The 12,090-nt window shown below is 30.5% G+C and overlaps 2 pseudogenes; both read right to left on the bottom strand.

Annotated features, from left to right (window-relative positions):
• Positions 1-7,739: 7,739 nt before the first annotated feature.
• Positions 7,740-8,486, bottom strand: LOC146886350 (uncharacterized; annotated as a pseudogene).
• Positions 8,487-10,002: 1,516 nt separating this feature from the next.
• Positions 10,003-11,460, bottom strand: LOC146886349 (uncharacterized; annotated as a pseudogene).
• Positions 11,461-12,090: the final 630 nt, after the last annotated feature.

Raw genomic sequence — 12,090 nt, 5'->3', positions numbered from 1 at the left:
CCAACATATTGATCATGAAATTTTGAGCAAATTTTAAATATAAAATATAAATTATTTAAATTATAAATAGTAAAACATAGTAAAAAATTTTAAAAAATGATACCACAAGATGAAAATTTTCAAATTTTAGAACATCAATCCCCTCTTAGTAATTGGCCAACAAGCTTCTTTTGAAACTTTGAACAATTTTTATATATAAAACATGAATTATTTAAATTGTATATAGTAAAAAATAGTAAAAACTAAAATTAAGAAATTTTTAGAAAATGATGGAACTCTTGAATTTTCATACACCCATCCCCTTAGAGTATTGGTGAACGTCTTCCTTGTGATAATTTGAGCAATTTCAATATATAAAATATTTAATAGTAAACAAATATTTGAAAAATGCTACCAAAAGATGGAATTTTTCAAATTTCATAACATCAATCTACTTTGAGTACTGGCCAACGTGTTTCTTTATAATTTTGAATAATATTTATATATAATATAAGAATTGTTTAAACAAGAAATGGTAAGAAATAGTTAAAAAAAAGTGTTACAAAAAGATGTAATTTTTCAACTTTTAGAACAACAATCCCCTGTGAGTATTGACCAACAAGTTTCTTGTGAAATTTTTAACAATTTTTATATATAAAGTATCAATTATTTAAATTGTAAGTAGTAAAAAATAGTAAAAAAAAAGTTTTACCAAATGATAAAATTTTTGAAATTTCGGAACAACAATCCCCTCTAACTATTGACCAACGTGTTCCTTGTTAAATTTTCACTACTAGAAATTCTCATATTACATGAGATTTTTCTTGCAAATTTGTTAAAATAATTTGCAAGGAAAGACTTTTTCTGTCATTTTTTCTAATAATTTTAATTGGCGGGTAATTCCTTCATGGATAATCATTTTCTACAAAATTATAAAATTTGCAAGTATTTTCTACAAAATTTGTTGCGAAAAGTGTTTTATACAAAATATTTTGTAAGAAAATTGGTAGCAATTTCTTGTAAAAATTTTTTTCACAACAAAATTTGTAAGTATTTCCTACAAAAAAAAAATTCAAAACAAAATTGGTAGGAAATATGAGATTTTTTACTAGTGTTTGAACAATTTTTATATATAAAATATGAATTATTGAAATTGTAAATAGTAAAATATACTAAAAAAATAAAAAATGATACCAAAATATGAAAATTTTCAAATTTCATAACACCAATCCGCTATGAGAATGACCTAACATGTTTCTTGTAAAATTTTGAGCAATTTTTATATATAAAATATGATTTATTTAAATTGTAAATGGTAACAAATTGTAAAAAAAAAATGAAAAAGTTATACGAAAAGATGGAATTTATGAAATTTTAAAACACAAATCCCCTCTAAGTATTGGCTAACGAGTTCCTTGTGGTATTTTAAGCAATTTTTATATATAAAATATGACATATTTAAATTCTAAATAGTAAGAAATAGTAAATAAAAATCATAACACCAATCCTCTATGAGTACTGACCAACATGTTTTTTGTGAAATTTTTAGCAATTTTAATATATAAAATAAAAATTATTTGAATTTTGAATAGTAAAAGATAGTAAAAAAATTAAAAAGTGTTACATAAAGATGGAATTTTTAAAATTTTAGAACACCAATCCACTCTTAGTATTTGCCAACAAGTTTCTTATGAAATTTTGAACAATTTTATATATAAAATATGAATTATTTAAATTGTGAATAGTAAAAAATAAAAAAAAAATTAAAAAAAATTTACTAAAAGATGAAAATTTTTAAATTTCAGAACACCAATCAACTTTGGCTATTGGCCAACCTATTTCTCCTGAAATTTCGAGTAATATTTATATATAAAATACGTATCTTACAAATTGTAGATAGTAAACACTAGTAAAATATAGTATAAAAATAGTAAAAAAAAAATATAAAAGAGTGATAAAGAAAGAAGGAATTTTACAAATATTATAAGAGCAATTCCTTTTGAGTAATGCCAACAAGTTTCTTGTAAAATTTTGAGCAATTTTTATGTATAAAATATGAATAATTACAAATATTAAAAATAGTAAAAAAAGTAAAAAAAATTTACAAAAAGATAAAATTTTTGAAATTTTAAAACACCAATCCCTTCTAAGTATTGGCTAAGGAGTTCCTTGTGAATTTTTGAGCAACTTTTATATATAAAATATGAATTATTTAAATTATAAATAGTAAAAACTAGTAAAAGAGATGTAAGTTTTACACTTTCAGACCAACAATTCCATGTGAAGTTTCTAGTGAAATTTTGAGAAATTATTATATATAAAGTATTAATTATTTAAATTGTAAATAGTAAAAAACAGTAAAAAAAAAGTGTTAGCAAATGATGAAATTTTTGAAATTTCAGAACACCAATACCCTCTTACTATTGGCCAACGTGTTCCATGTAAAATTTCGAGAAACTTTTACATATAAAATATGAATTATTTAAATTGTAAAATAGTAAAATATAGTAAGAAAAAATAAAAAAGTGATACCATGAGATGAAATTTTTCAAATTTCAGAATATCAATCCCCTTTGATTAATTGGCCAACAAGTTTCTTTTGAAAATTTGAGCAAATTTTATATATAAAATATGAATTATTAAAATTGTATATAGGAAACATTATTAAAAAATAATATAAAAATTTGTTACAAAAAGATGGCATTCTTGAATTTTCATAACACCAATCCCCTCTGAGTATTGGCGAACGTCTTCCTTGTGAAAATTTGAGCAATTTGAATATATAAAATATGAATTATTTAAAATGTAAATAGTAAAAAATAGTAAAAAAATATTTAAAAAATGTTACCAAAAGATGGAAATTTTCAAATTTTAGAACACCAATCCCCTATGAGTATTTCTAAAATGTTTCTTTTCAATTTTTTAACAATTTTTATAAATAAAATATGAATTATTTAAACTGTAAATGAGGATAAATAGTAAAATAAATTAAAAAAGTTTTAAAAAAAGATGGAATTTTTCAAATTTCAAAACATCAAATCCCTCTAATTATTGGCAAAACATGTTGATCATGAAATTTTGAGCAAATTTTGTATATAAAATATGAATTATTGAAATTGTATATAGTTAAAATAGTAAAAAATAAAAATAAGAATTTGTTAGAAAAATATGGGTATTGGCTCTTCCTTGTGAAAATTTGAACAATTTTAATATATAAAATATCAATTATTTAAATTGTAAATAGTAAAACATAGTAAAAAAATTAAAAAAATGATACCACAAGATGAAAATTTTCAAATTTCATAACATCAAACCGCTATGAGTAATTGGCCAACAAACTTCTTTTGAAATTTTGAGCAATTTTTATATATAAAACATGAATTATTTAAATTGTATATAGTAAAAAATAGTAAAAAACAAAATTAAGAAATTGTTACAAAAAGATGGAATTCTTCAATTTTCATACACCAATCCCCTCAGAGAATTGATGAGCGTTTTCCTTGTGATAATTTGAGCAATTTGAATATATAAAATATAATTATTAAAATTGTAAATAGTAAAAAATAGCAAAAAAATATTTGAAAAATATTACCAAAAGATGGAATTTTTCATATTTCAGAACATCAATCCCCTATGAGTTTTGGCCAACGTGTTTCTTTATAGTTTTTGAATAATGTTTATATATAAAATAAGAATTATTTAAACAAGAAATGGTAAGAAATAGTTAAAAAAACTAAAAAAAGTGTTACAAAAAAAATTTAATTTTTCAATTTTTAGAACAACAATCCCTTGTCAAGTTTCTTGTGAAATTTTAAGCAATTTATATATATAAAGTATTAATTATTTAAATTGTAAATAGTAAAAACTAGTAAAAAAAAAAGTTTTGCCAAATGATTAAATTTTTGAAATTTCGGAACACCAATCCCCTCTAACTATTAGCCAACATGTTCCTTGTTAAATTTTGAGCAATTTTTATATATAAAATATGAATTATTGAAATTGTAAATAGTAAAATATAATAGAAAAATAAAAAAATGATACCAAAATATGAAAATTTTCAAATTTCATAACACCAATCTGCTATGAGTATGACCTAACAAGTTTCTTATAAAATTTTGAGCAATTTTTATATATAAAATATGAATTAATTAAATTGTAAATAGTAACAAATTATAAAAAAAAATTACAAAAGTTATACGAAAAGATGGAATTTATGAAATTTTAAAACACAAATCTCCTCTAAGTATTGGCCAACGAGTTACCAAATGATGAAATTTTTGAAATTTCAGAACACCAATCCCCTCTAACTATTGGCCATGTTCCTTGTGAAATTTTGAGAAATTTTTACATATAAAATATATTATTTAAATTATAAACAGTAAAAAATAGTAAAAAAAAATTAAAAAGTGCTACCAAAAGATGGAAATTTTCAAATTTCAAAACACCAATCCCCTGTGAGTATTTGTTAAATTGTTTCTTTTCAATTTTTTAACAATTTTTATATGTAAAATATGAATTATTTAAACTGTAACTGGTAAGAAATAGTAAAATAAATTAAAAAAAATTTACAAAAAGATGGAATTTTTCAAATTTCAAAATATCAATTCCCTCTAATTATTAGCCAATGTGTTCCTTGTGAAATTTTGAGCTATTTTTATATATAAAATATCAATTATTTAAATTGTAAATAACAAAACATAGTAAAAAAAAATTAACTAAAAGATAAAATTTTTCATATTTCAGAACACCATTCCCCTTTGGCTATTGGCTAACCTTTTTCTTGTGAAATTTTGAGCAATTTTTATATATAAAACATAAATTATTTTAGTTGTATATAGTAAAAAACAGTCAAAATAAAATTCAGAAATTGTTAGAAAAAGATAGAGTTCTTGAATTTTCATAACATCAATTCCCTATAAGTATTTGCGAACGTCTTCCTTGTGATAATTTGAGCATTTTGAATATATAAAATATGAATTATTTAAATTATAAATAGTAAAAAATAATAAATAAATATTTGAAAAATGTTACCAAAAGATGTACTTTTTCAAATTTCAGAACATCAATCCACTACAAGAAAAAAACTAATTACCGACGGTCATATTCCATTCGTAAAGCACAATATCTATCGGTAATTTAGTTTTACCGAAAGAATTTCGATGACCAAATATCCGTCAGTAAAAGGTCAGTCTGTAATATTTATCGACAGATTTTTTGTCCGTCGGTAATTACCGACGGAAAAGTTCGTCAATAATTACCGACGAATTAGGGCTGTCGGTAATTACCGACGGACACAAATTCGTCGGTATTGATTACCGAAGGAGTTTCCATCGGTAATTCCTTCGAAAATGGACTCATGAAAATGTTTTCTTGCGCACATTAACGACGAATATATCCGTTAGTAAATCCTTCGATTAGAAAAGACAACACTGCAGAGTTATTTGTATAGTCTGATTTACCACACCAATTTAACTAATCAGACCTGCCAATTCAACATAATCAGACCTGCCAATTCAGTATAGTACAGACCTGCATATTTGCAAATCACTTGTATAGATTACATAAATTCATACAAGATGTCTAATAAGAAACTTCCAAATTCAATATAAACAATGAAACATAACCTTTGCACAGCACAATGTCAAATGTACACTAACTCTAAACATAAATGTCATAAACTCTAATAATCTACATAATCATCAGAATCAGTAGGGTCTTCAAGGTCTGGAATTGGGTTGGGCTGCACTTGGCTGGGGTGCACTTGGCTGGGCTTCTTAGTGCTTGGTTGGATTGTTGTAGGTTGTGTAGGTGCAGGTGCATGTTGTTGTTGAGACTGTGTTAGGTTGGTTACAACCTGTCGAAGGACTTGTTAGTCAGGAGGCAAAAGTGTGAGGAGTATGTTTTGTAACGACTGAAATTGACCTTTCAATTCTGCATAAGCCTGATCATTTTCTTGCAATCGTTGATTAGTTGCTCTTAGTTTTTCATCAGTTTCTTGTAGTCGTTGTTTGAGGAAGGTAACTTCTTCAGCACTGGAAGTGGATGCAGTAGATTGGGGCTTCATGCCACTGCTTCCACCTGCAAGTTGTCCTGTCCCATATATTCTTCCTTTATTCTTACCCCCGACAACCTCAACCCAACACTTTGTCCTATTTGTATCATCTGCAGCAGAATCATCAATGATATCTTGTGATCCACCAACACATGAGCCTTGTTCGGATCTGACCTGTGAAAGTCTGTTCTCAAATTGTTCCTATATTAAATAAAATAATGAGAAGTTAGTTAAATAAGATAAAAATTAAAGTTTTCTTTTAATAAATTTGAAGTGTTTGCTTACATATGTCCTCTGAGATCTTTCATCAACAAACTGGTCAGTTCCTTTGCGCATATGAGTTTGTTGAAACACCTCATCAATATGAGCAGCTCGTCCTAGTTCCTTTGCCTGTAACCAAAAAAATACATATACAGAAATTCTAAAAATGATACCATTCCAATAACTTAAGAATGGAGGTTTGTTTACCATACGAATGGCATGCTCATGGGTGGTAATGGAACCCCCGGTGTGTAGGCTTCCACCCTTTTTGGAACCTTGGTTCCTTTGGGCTGTCACACACTTATTGCGGTACGCAGGAGAATTCCAATGTGCCAGCAAATTATTCCAAACATCATCCCCAAGCCAGTAAGGTCGTTGGCCTGCATTTCTAGCCTCTCTAAACATCTCAGATAGTCTATGAGATGCTTTATTGTGAAAATTTTTATGAATTTCTGCTTCATGCTCAGGTTTCCACTGCACCTTCCTCTGTGACAATGAATAAAGTGCAAATCACCAATAATAGTGAAAAGATAGTTCAATGTTAACCTACAGAAGGAATGAGAAGAGAATAAGTGTAATGATGTGTTACCTTAAAATGTTGCCAGAAATGTTCTTTGTCTTCTGGAGGTATTGCTCCCCATGACGGCCAAGTTGTCATAAATTGTTGCTTAATAGACCGTGTGATGGCCTGGGAAGCAACTCTAGAAGGAAGAAACCTGCATATTCATTAAATAAAATTCATACAAAAGAACACAAGTTGTAATGAAATAAATTTTTAACTTGATAGAAAGGATTACCCTCGATTAAACGGTTCAATCATGGGTTGCTCATGAAGAGGAGGGTCAACATCAATAGCATCAGTAGTATATGAGGTGCCAACAATATTAGGAGAAGGGATTGATGATGGGGAAGGTATAGCAATATTGTGCAAAGCACCAGACAATGAGGGAGAAGGTTCTTGTAGATGAAAGATGGGTGGTGGTGTGGGTACCACAGGAGGTGGTGGTGTGGGTACCACAGGAGGGGGTGGTGTGGGTAACACAAGAGGTGTGGATGGGGATGGTGATGATACAATAGCTGGAGAGGGGGACTGTATGGGTGCATTATGGGTCCTAGTGGCAGGGGGTGGAATGGATATGGATCCTACAATGCCAGGAATCCTCAGAACATAGCAGGCCTTTTTTGGTGGCCTCTTTTCTTTACATTTGACTATCTCTTTCCCTTTATCAGGATTAGATGAACCTTCGGATGTCATTGAAAACTAAGTGAAATTTAAACTATGAGAATATGCTAAATAAGTGGAAAGCTTAATCATGTATCAATAAAATTATAATCTAAAATTTGCAAGAAAATGAAAAGCATCATAAATATTTAACTAATACACTTGTGATTCAATTAAGTCATAATACAACTCTAATTTTCAATGCAAATGACTTCAATCAATTCTTTAATCATCACCCTCATCATCATAATTTTCATCATCATCATCATTGTCTTCTTCTTCTTCTTCATCATCATCTTCTTCTTCCTCTTCTTCTTCTTCATCATCATCTTCTTCTTCTTCTTCCTCCTCCTCTTCTTCTTCTTCTTCTTCTTCTTCTCCATCTTCATTATCATATTCGTCTTCATCTTCTTGTCTAGGTCCTTCCAATTCTTCAGGATCACCATCAAAGTCATGCAACCCAAACACACCTTCTACTTGAATTATTTCATTGGCATGTGACATTTGATCAACTTGGTAGGCGATATCCTCTTCTACCTCATTTGAATCAATTCGACACCTAGGTTTGGTTTGTATTGCAACACACCACCCACGTTTATCAATGCGAAATGCTGGATATGGCACATAATACACTTGTCTAACATTATTTGCAAGAATGAATGGATCAAATGGTTGGTATCTTGAACTTATTTGAAGTTCAACAATATTATACCTAGGATCTACTCTTGTACCTCTTCTTGAAGGATCAAACCATTCACAATAAAAAACAACAACTCTTTTTGGAGAAGTACAAGTGTTGTACTCTAACTCATATATTTTAAGAATGATCCCATAAAAATCATCATAACCACCCTCAGTGAGGCCCTTAACGTACACACCATAATTAATTGTTTTCTTTTCGTTTGACCATGCTTTAGTGTGGAACTTGTACCCATTGACAAAGTATATGTGCTATTCTTTGACGTATCTCATGGGCCAATTTGCCAAATCCCTTAGCTCTTGATTTCTAAGACTTAATGGCTCATTATAAACCTACAAATATTTGACAATAGAGAGTTAAATCAAGTTAACCAAGTTGGTTTCATTAATTAACAAGACCATACTAACTTGATTTCTGAACCAATAAGGAAACTTTGAATGTATGTTGGTAGGAGCATTTGCTTGAGGTATTTGCTCAGCCACAAGGAAAGAACTGTTAAGAGGAATCATTACAATACGTATAAAAGTTGCTTAAAATCATTACAAAACTGGTGATGTTGTAAAAAATTAGATTAGAACATACTCAAGATAAGATTTAACTTCAGTGCAATTGATCAACACATGAACATGAGTAGAGTTGAATTCAACATCAGTTAACCAATGAGTGGCCTCCTTGCCTGCGTGACGACCAACTTGTTGAAACACTGATAATGTTGATTCAGATGTTTCACTTTGCCATTGTGTATCATTCCTACGATTGCTTGGTAACAACATGAAGTTTTTAAAATAATGAGAACAAAAGTACGTGGTCTCACGATGTAAGTAAGCTGCACAAATTGATCCTTCTACTCTGGCTTTCTTTCTTACAAAACGTTTTGATTCCCTCATAAATCTATATGAACAAAAGGAATACATTAGGGAAGGACATGAACACAATATAGAAAATATAGTAATCATATCACCTTTCAAACGGATACATTCACCTATATTGCACTGGTCCGCCAAGCCATGCTTCGTATGGAAGATGAATAGGTAGATGCTCCATTGAATCAAAGAATCCTGGAGGGAATATTCTTTCCAATTTACAAAGAATAAGTGGAATATTTTCCTTCAATCTTCTTATTGAATCCCTTTTTAATACCATTGAGCACAAATCTTTAAAGAAGTGACTAATTTCTATTAGAGGATTCAACACATGCATCGGTAATGAGCTAAACGCAATAGGAAGTAATGTTGCCATGAAGACATGACAATCATGACTTTTCATACCATGAATACTACCTTTTGCAGTATCTGCACATCTTGCCAAGTTAGAAGAATAACCATCTGGCATTCTAAGCTCTTTGATCCAACGACAGACTATTTTAGCTTCATCTTTTGTTAAGGTGTAATTTGCTTTTGGCTTTAGCAACTTCCCGTTAGTATGTGATTGCAACTCCAAGTCTCTCCGCCGACAAAAGAAAGCTATATCTCTTCTTGCCTTGTCATTATCTTTTGTCTTGCCACTTACATTCATCACCGTGTTGAAGATGTTGTCAAAAAATGTTTTCTCTATGTGCATCACATCAAGATTATGTCTTAGCAAGTTATCTTTCCAATATGGAAGATCCCAAAAGATGCTTCTTTTAATCCAATTATGCCATTCTCCACTTTCAGGCACTTTTGGAAAATCTTTGACTCTTCGCCATACTTTTGATGGGGTCAACTTCGGAGGTGGCCCATCCTTTTCAACTTCCCCTTTCCGAAATGCCTTATTGTTTCTCCTAAACTGATGCTCTATGGGTAAGAATCAACGATGACAATCAAACCAACAACTTTTCCGGCCATAAGTTAATGTGAATGACTTAGTGTGCTCCATACAATGCGGACAAGCTAATCTACCATGTGTGCTCCAACCGGATAACATCCTATATGCAGGGAAATCATTAATAGTCCACATCAAAGCTTCCCTCATTAGAAAATTTTGCTTCCTTGAAACATCATACGTCCAAATACCACTCCACAACTTATTCAAATCATCAATCAAGGGCTCTAGATAAACATCTGTAGATGCCTTTGGATTAGATGGACCTGGTATAAGACATGTTAAAAACATATAAGGCTTAGTCATACACATCTCAGGTGGAAGATTATATGGAGTAACAATCACTGGCCAACAAGAATAAGGGGACGACGATGCCTGAATGTATGGATTAAATTCATCCGTACATAGACCAAGTCGAACGTTATGGGGATCACTGGCGAAAGATGGATGTTTTCGATCAAAGTGCTTCCAAGCTTCCCTATCAGATGGATGACGTAGCATGCCTTCTGTTTTGTTCTCATAATGCCATGTCATATGTTGTGCTGTTTGTATTGAAGCAAGCATTCTTTGCAGTCTTGGAATTATAGGCAAGTAAAACATGGACTTCAATGGTATTGATTTTTTTGCCTTTGTTCTGGATGTTTTGTGCGGTATCGTGGTTGCCCACAATATTTGCATTGTAGCAAGGATGCATCATTTTTTCCATTATCATTATCGTAAAAAAGCATACAGTCATTCACACAACAATCAATCTTCTTAGATTCCAATCCCAACTTTGAAACTAATTTCTTTGCTTCATAATAATTGTTGGGCAAAGGATTATTTGGTGGTGTTAGATCTAAAATTAGTTTTGCCATTTGGTCCAATGCTTGGTTGGGAATGTTCCAGTTCGATTTGAAGGCTAGAAGTCTAATGCATACAGACAACTTTGACTCCCTTACCCCTTCAAAGACAGGTTCATTTGCCTCTTCCAATAAATTGTAAAACCTCTGAGTCAGTTCATTTGGAGATTCTTCTAAACAACTATCGTTATCTTGTTCAAATGAAGCATGTTGGCCAAGAGCATTATGCCACATCTCTTGCATATGCATTGCTTGATTCATCTTAGAGGTAGGTACAACCGTGCTTGAACTAGGAAGACGTCTTTCATGTTCACCCAAATAAACATATGGCACCTCTTCACCGTGAAATGTCTAAATCCAATAATCTAGCATGAATCCCTTTTTTGTATAGATGAACTTTAACTTCTTTGTCTTTCAAAATTCGAGTACATTCACACTTGATGCATGAACATCGAATCCCTCCCTCAAAAGCATAATATTTATATTGGCGAGCCGTTTGGATAAACTTTTCAACTCCTATCACAAAAGATTCCTTCAAGCCTCTCCTACCACTGTAACAACGGTCATACACCCAACGACGGTGGCTGGGAACTTCTCCCATGTCATGTGACAAGGCAAACATACACAGTGTTACATTTGTGATAGTGAAGACATATATGTCCCCATCTATTGCTTACAATCATGACATTGTGGGGATATATCTCACTGATTAAGTAAGATATCCAAATACTAACAAAACTACAATGTCCTAATTGGAATGCAAGTCCCATGACTATACAGACCATTTTAGCTAAAATTTTCTTTCTTGTTTTCTTTAGTAGTCTATTTTCAGGTTTTAGAGTCAAATTTTCTTTCTTGTTGACTTTAGTAGTCTATACAATTTGCATTCAATTAGGCATTTTTTTATCAAACACCTACATACATTCAATTAGGCATTAGGAATCTGTACGTAGGAATGCATCACAAAAAATTGAATTCATCTAGGTGGGATGAAGAATGTCTTTGATGCAAAGCAAAGCAAACTAAAATGTTGGAGATATAAACTCCATTGGAGATACAAACACACTTTCACAGATCACACACACAAAACATAAATGACAAATTATACTAAGACAAGATAGGACAACAATATTCTCAATAACAGTCCACAAGACAGATATAAAGTGCATTAAGCCAAACTGTATAGAGCACAAATTCAGCAACAAATTACAGATTATGTGGGAGAGATTGT

This window comes from Vigna unguiculata, chromosome 5 (assembly GCF_037176805.1).
Source record: "Vigna unguiculata cultivar grain cowpea cultivar isolate G323 ecotype 2 chromosome 5, ASM3717680v1, whole genome shotgun sequence".
Classification (NCBI taxonomy): Eukaryota; Viridiplantae; Streptophyta; class Magnoliopsida; order Fabales; family Fabaceae; genus Vigna; species Vigna unguiculata.
This window is presented reverse-complemented; position numbering and strand designations above follow the sequence as displayed.